The 7,500-nt window shown below is 39.7% G+C and overlaps 1 pseudogene; it reads left to right on the plus strand.

Annotated features, from left to right (window-relative positions):
• LOC125046557 overlaps window positions 1-7,453 on the plus strand; it is a 17,542-nt pseudogene extending 10,089 nt beyond the window's left edge.
• Window positions 7,454-7,500: the final 47 nt, after the last annotated feature.

The raw sequence follows: 7,500 nt of genomic DNA on the forward strand, positions 1-7,500 counted from the left end.
TTTCTTAATTTTTGTTCTCTGCTGGCAACTCTCCCACCTTTCTTTGAAATATTGCTAATCAGAATGTGTCGAGGATACAGTTAACCAATGTCAGAGTATCTTTCACATTTTGTAATATTATAATTAATTTAGCTTTCATGTGTAGAGCAAAGACAATTCTTCCCATTTAATTATTTGTTTATTTATTTTTAATCTCGGTTCAAGAGCACAGTAGCATAGAACTTGATTTATAGTTATAATTATCTTGTTACTCTTAATTGTAAATATGTACCTGATGACTAAGGTTTTAGCTTGAGCTCAGTCATCTAAATTGCCTTGATGGTTTGTGTTGATTTGACTACATTCTTCATATTTAAAAAGTTACATGCAATTTACCTTCATATAGAGATACAGCAACCCAAAGGAATGGGGAGGCCTGGTGAACAATGCCTAAATCACTGACCTAGAAACCCTATGACCTCAGAGATGGCTTCTTGAGCCTAACAAACTTGCAGTAGCAAACTTGGTGGTTAGGTCCCCAAGGTGCCTATTCATGACTCTGAACCACCCATACCACAGAACTTATAATTTCTAATAGCAGTATTCATCTTGCCTCTTTGCAGAGAGAGAGCATGTGTGTGGTTCCTGTGTCCCTGGAACCCCAGCCATCCCATCACGAGTGCACAAGACCAAAGCAACTCGAGCCAGTGTGAGGGAGTTGCGTGGTTTGGGGTTGTCTCCCGACATGGTTGTGTGCCGCTCAAAGAAGCCCATTGACCAGTCCGTCAAACACAAGATCTCCAACTTCTGTCATGTGTCTCCAGAGCAGGTGAAGATTATTTTTATTTAGTGCGCATTGCATTTTGCTGTTAGGGATGATTGCACTAATGTTTCTTTTTCTTATCTTGGTTCTATTTTATGAGACTGACATATGAACGTATTTGCATTCTGATTCTCACATATAAAAAAAAGAGAAAAGGAGCTAATAATTGTTTCATTAATCCTTTTTTTGGAAAAATAGAGGAGACAGATTCTCTTTCCATCTGTCTTTCCATCCTTCTCCATATTCCAATTACAAAAATATTAAAGCAAAACCAATATTGATTTTAATTTTCTGTGCAGGTTATTTGTGTACATGATGTTGGAGGAGCAACAGGTGTTGTACCTTCTCAGCGATCATCTTGGCCTCAACTTGAGCACACATTGCCCCCAGAGCCTCATGAAGAAATGGCGTGATCTTTCAACTAAGTGAGTTGATTTTAATTTAATACTTTTTTCTCTTATTTTTGTGTATATATATATATATATTTTTTAAATTTCATTCTTTCGATCTAAATTAACCACCTCTCTCTTCTCTTTTAGTTTCTTTTTTATTCTAGCTCTACCTCTTATTAACACTTTCTCCATTTCCTCCTCTGGCAGGCATGAGCATCTGCAATACAGAGTCACCATTGTGCTGGTTGGAAAGTATGCACACCTAGAGGACTCCTATGCCTCAGTGATCAAGGCCCTGCAGCATGCAGCCCTTGCATGCAACTGCAAACTGGATCTGAAGTGCATGGAGGCTGAGGACCTAGAGGAGGATGCCAAGGCAAAGCAGCCTGTGAAGCATTATGAAGCATGGAAGAATGTGTGCAAGCCAGAGTGAGTAAAGGGACTTGGGATGTCTTTTCTACTTTTATGCTTTTCCTTTTTTGTTCTTTGCTTTCACATTCATAAGGAAAAGTTACTTGATGCTTGAGTGAAATGTTTGAACATAATTTCCTTAATTCCAATAAAATTTATAATTTTGGCCTCATATGTATGCTAATACTCAGTGATAGAAATTTCCATTTTGGTTCCACTATCGGTATATGAATTTTAGACTTACACATAAGAATAAGTTGTGAACATTTCTTGGGTTCAGGATAAGTAAATGATGGATTTTAATGGGTTTGCTCTGGATGGTTCAAAAGACGCGCAGTGCTCGTGTACAGAGCACTTGCCTGCAAACGGCAACTTTGAATGTGTTGTCCTGAGAGTATCTTGTCTAAGACAGCACACACACACCAAGTTGAAAGGAAAGATTCGATGAAGCCTCAAGTTCATTTCATGGTAAACAAAGGTAAACTCTCTCTTTCTCTGGTGGAGGGGTAAGGGGTGAAGTAAAGGATAATGGGATATGGAGGACAAGGGTAGGACCACAGAGGGGGAAACTGTGACAGAGACTCTGCTAATGATAGGTTCTCATTTTGGGTAGAGGGTGGGGCATAGTCTAGCTATGTGAAGCTATAGAATTTCTAGGGTAATATACAGAGTCTAAATAATAGAAGCAGAACAGAATATGGGGATCACTCAGCAGCAGCTAAAATAAAATGGAATTATGACACCAATATTGTCATCACAGTATATTCCACTGGTGCTTCATGATGCCAAAACAGGTGTCACCGTATAGAATGGGTTAAAGATCTTGTGATTACTTTTTTTTTTTTTTTTTTTTATACAGATACATTGATATCATATGATAATACAATACTAGAATTCAAGATTTTTTTCAGTGATATTATTCCATACTAGACTTCAAGACTTCTTTTTTTTTTTCATTGGTATTATTGTTCCTGGAGGCTTTAGTCACTGTGGAATGGAAGGAAAGGTCTCTGTGTGCAAATGGGCCAGGACAAAAAAGAAGCCACTGTTGGGCATATGCCTATTCTTACAAGCTGCAGTAATTGAATATTCTAGGAATGCAGACTACTTTTGATGCAGTACTTTCATAATGGAAATTCACAAGTTTGTTTGCCTCTTAAGATGGTTTTGTTCCTTGAAATAAAAATTTAGCCATCTGTTCATTTCACAGAAATGTACTGGGCTGGACAGATGCCAACAGCCAGGAGATGTTTCCCGAGGAACAAACAATCACATCTCCACATGTGATTGTGGAGATGCCAGAGCACAACCCAGGCCAGCTTGGGGGCACCATGAGACTGGGCAAGAGGCAGACAGTGTTCAAATCACATGACTCAAGGCTGTGTCAGCTATATGGGAATGTGGACTTTGTTGAGGAGAGGCACCGACACAGGTATGCTGTACTGGAACATTCATACTTTTGTATGAATGTTTTATATGTTGTTTTGTGGTTCTATATATTGTTCTATACTCTTGGGAACTCCATACTCAGAAAACAAGTTCTTCAATGCCTTGATCACAGATTGGCTTGTGACATGCATGGGCATTTTCCTGATAACTGGAAACTTTGAGTAGTAATCAGCTATAATAAGATTTTAATTTTCTCCATAATGGAAAAGATCTGTTCCAGCATATTGCCATGGTCGTGTAGGAAGTTCATGCGGGATGAGGGTTTCCTGTGCTTGTGACCTTGACGTTTCTTGGCATACGGAACACTGCTGGACTATGTTTTCAATAACCTGGTTGATTGAAGCCCAGTCTACACAGTCTTTGGCTCGAAGTTGGCATTTCTGGGATTATGCCTCTGCTGCCTTTTATCACCAGCCCATCTTCAAGAGATAGCTTGTTTCTGAAGGACCAGTATGGTTGTAACCATCTCAGTAGACCTTTCATCTCCTTGGCCATCCTGGGATAATGACTTCTTTAAGTGTGCCTCATCAGCATACTCTGCAGTCTGGGCGGTGCGGCTGTCAGATTCTTTAGCTGAATCATTTCTAGTGGTTTGTGGTCACTCTCCACCTGGAATGCTTTGCCTTATACGTAAGTGCAAAATCTTTCACATCCAAACACCACTGCATGTAGTTCCCTTTCAGTAATGGCATAGCATTGCTCTCTTCCAGACGCAGACTAGGATGCATAGGCGATAGGCTAGGTGCAACTACTTGTATGACTGTTGGTTTATTTGGAATGAAATGTACCAGTGTTGCATCTGTGCACAGAGTATTCTTAATGCGTTCGAATGCCTTCTCGTGGGTTGGTGACCATGTAAGCTCTACACCTTTTTTCAGAGGATTCTAGTTGGTTCTGTTTCATCAGCCAGGTTTGGATAGATGGCGACCATTCCCAAAAATTGTTGCAGCTCCATAAAATTCGTTGGACTCGGCAGTGCTGTAATTGCTGATTCCTTGTCTGGATCTGAGTGACAGCCTCCCTTGTCGTAAACAGTGCCAAAGAATTTCTCTTGTTCCTGCTTGATCATGCTCTCGGCACTATGAAAGTTAATCCTTGCTGCCTGGCTATCTTGAAGAGGTTATGCAGATTTATTTAGTGCTCCTCTTCAGTCTTTCCAAACACGACTACATCACCAGCAATGCCAATGGTGCCAGGACAGTTTTCGAGGATCTGATCCATTTTTTGCTGGAAACCTCTTGTGACATGACCAGGCCAAAAGGCATTCTGAGATATCAGTAGCGGCCAAAAGGAGTGTTGAATGTTGTGAGGAATGAACTGGTTTCATCAAGCTTGACTGACCAATAGCCATTCTGAGATATCTAGCATTTCCTCTTGCGTAGGCGTCTTGTGATGGCTTCCCTTCATAGCTTCGTTCTAGTCTTTGGTGACTAAGCACTTGTAGAGCCATCTGTATGTAAAGACAGTACATAAACTTCTTATTACAGTGGGCATGGCATTGGAGTCTTGCCACCCACTGACATTGGGTTAAGTCCTAATTGACTATTTTGGCCTCTGTATTGTCTCTGTATGGTTGCTACAAAAGATCAAAATGGCTTTGCTCAACCGTATGTCTTCACCTTCCATAACAAGGCTTCTTTGCAAATCATTACAATAGATTCCATCCATGAATTGCTCAATGACTTTTGGTTCGTGTTTTGTCTCAGTAAATTTGCATCTCTCAGCTTGAGCTTCATCTGTTTAAGAACTCATCATTAGATTCATCTTCTCTCTGAATGAATCTTCGTAAACAGAGTCTGTCGACATATCTATTAGTCTGAAGGTTTAGCTGAGTCAGAAGAGCATCCGAAATTTTGTCATATCTTCTTCAGTCAAATTGCTTGTCTCTACCATTTCCTGTCTGGGAGCATCTGCGTACAGAACGATAGGGTTGCCTGATCCTCTCTTGGTATCTTCTTAACTTTGAAGTATATGGTACATTTTTTTAAAGTCATAAGTGCACCATTAGAATCGCTAGTTTTCCAATTCATACTTGGGAATGATGGCAGTGTTCGGTGCCGGCCATTTTGATGGCTGCTGACATGGCAGTGCAAGTATTAGGACAGTTATGGTGCACCAAAGTTGAGCTGTGTTGGGTACACAGGAGCTATGAAGCAAACAGTAGATTACTCTCACATGCTTCTTATATACTTCAGTCTTATTTGTCTTGATTTCTTCACTGAGAGTGAATCTTTTGTGATTTAGGTGCAAGGTGGCACAAGACTCTTTGCTGGTTGGTTGCTTACCTCTTGTGTTTTGATTTCCATATATTGGTATCACCAGATTGTTATTACCTCTTTCCCCTCTGTGTCTATGTTTGGAAATGGAGTACAGCTGCCACCATGTTTTATATGTTGTTTTGTTGCTCCATTTGAGGGGAAAAGGGTGAATAAATACGGAGCTCTGCTGAGCTACACAAGTATATTCTGGAGGAGTGTACAGCACTATTGTCTACATAAGGGTTACGCACAGATGCAATATATATAGAGGGATACATTACTAGTGTTATGATATAAAGTTGATAAAACAAATAATTATAAGTAAGATAATTATGGTTGATCATATGACAATGGATTTGATGTTCTTGTGGATGTGTGTTCAGTAAAAGAAATACCCCAAATCCATCCTTATTTTTCTTTCTTATTTTGAGCTAATTGACAGCCTTTTTTCTTCCAATAAACAGGTATGTTTACATCTTTTTGCTCTTGCAGATTTGAGGTTAATCCAAAATGTGTTGCTAATTTAGAGGCAGCTGGAATGAAGTTTGTGGGCCGTGATGTCAATGGCGAGAGGATGGCAGTTATGGAGTTGGCAGATCACCCTTACTATGTGGCTTGTCAGTACCATCCAGAGTACCTCACAAGGTAAGTTAGTTCACACTAATCCTTTGGGATGTCTGACTTGAATTTTCTGCTTACAGTTGTTTGCAAGAGTGATTTGAGCTGTTCTTGGATATTGATGCCATTAGTTGCTTCTTTTGATTTTAGTAGCAATCTTAGTGTACTTAAACAGCTCAAGATTTAATTCTGAAGTGGTCTTAACCCATAGCTGCCGGGTTTAAGAAAATTAAAAAAAACTCTATGCTCCGGAGATTAACAGCAACGTGCTGACTTGGAGTTCGCCACATCAAGCCAAACAGCCCGCTCCTCGGACTTTGGCGCATCACAGCGGTGTACAGCTGCACTCTACAAATCGAACGATTTGTTATGAGGCTGCAAGGCGTGACCTGGCAGACATGGGTTAATTAATTATTGTTTGCTGAAGTTTGAATGCCCTTCCAGGCCGTTGAAGCCATCCCCTCCATACCTCGGTCTAATCCTAGCATCTAGTGGCAAGTTGGAGCAGTATTTGTCCCGTGGATGTCGAATGAGCCCCACCCATTCTGCGGAGTCCTCTGGTGCGTGTCTGGCTGCATTGAGGAAAATTATTTAGGCTCAACTTCCTTTCTGTGAACTGTTTAGCTATTATTATGTGCTGTCTTCTTTTTTGTCTCCTTTACTTCGTTTTGTTTAGTGAAATTCTATGGATAATTTAGAACACATCTGTCAACATTATTAATGGAGACTGTTAGCATTGTTTTTTGTTTTGTATTTCTCACTCTTATAGTTCAGACTTTGGAAAACTAATTCAAGCAGTGTATTAACTGTCAAACAGGCCTTAACCTAGCAACACAAAACTGAACCAGTCTGATAATTAACTTTCTGGCTTGCCTCATTGACAGATGAGGAGCTGCCCATGCCTCCCCACCTGCTGCTACACCAAACAGTCAAGCCTAGCATGTCACCTGCTTCTCGCACCACTCCTCCCCCCACTCTCCAAGAAGTGTCTGCCTCGGCCCTCAACAGCCCCTCCTCCCCGGCAGAGGAGAGAAATATTGAAGAAAATTAAAAGAGCCTATACTGGCTGGTCTAGTATATTGATGGGCATAAAGGAGATAGATATTTTTAGGTGTTCTTTATCATTTATTTTTGTTTGCTTTTTTACTTTTTTTCATATATTATGATATACCCGGTGCATATGAAAAGTGGAGTGATAATCCACTTTCATTACAGTTTCCGTTTTGGGCTGAGCATATCTCATTATTTTACAGTAGTAAAGGAAACACAGATTTGTATAAAAAAAAACTGAGTGTCAATTTTTGATGCAGGGTTAAGAGAAAGGACAGAGTTGTGCATATCAATATGAAGTTTTTCTTTTTTCAGTGAAAAGATATTCTGTATGCACTCACAGCAATTTCATTTTTATACAAGATAGGATTTAGTTTGTAAGATTTATATGGTTTGATTAAATCAAATGTTGGTAGGTTTGGATGCAAAATAATTGTAATTGTTTAATGGAGACTGTTAGTATTGTTTTGTGTTTTGTATTTCTCACTCTTATAGTTCAGACTTTGGAAAACTAATTCAA

This window comes from Penaeus chinensis, chromosome 39 (genome assembly GCF_019202785.1).
Source record: "Penaeus chinensis breed Huanghai No. 1 chromosome 39, ASM1920278v2, whole genome shotgun sequence".
Lineage (NCBI taxonomy): Eukaryota > Metazoa > Arthropoda > Malacostraca > Decapoda > Penaeidae > Penaeus > Penaeus chinensis.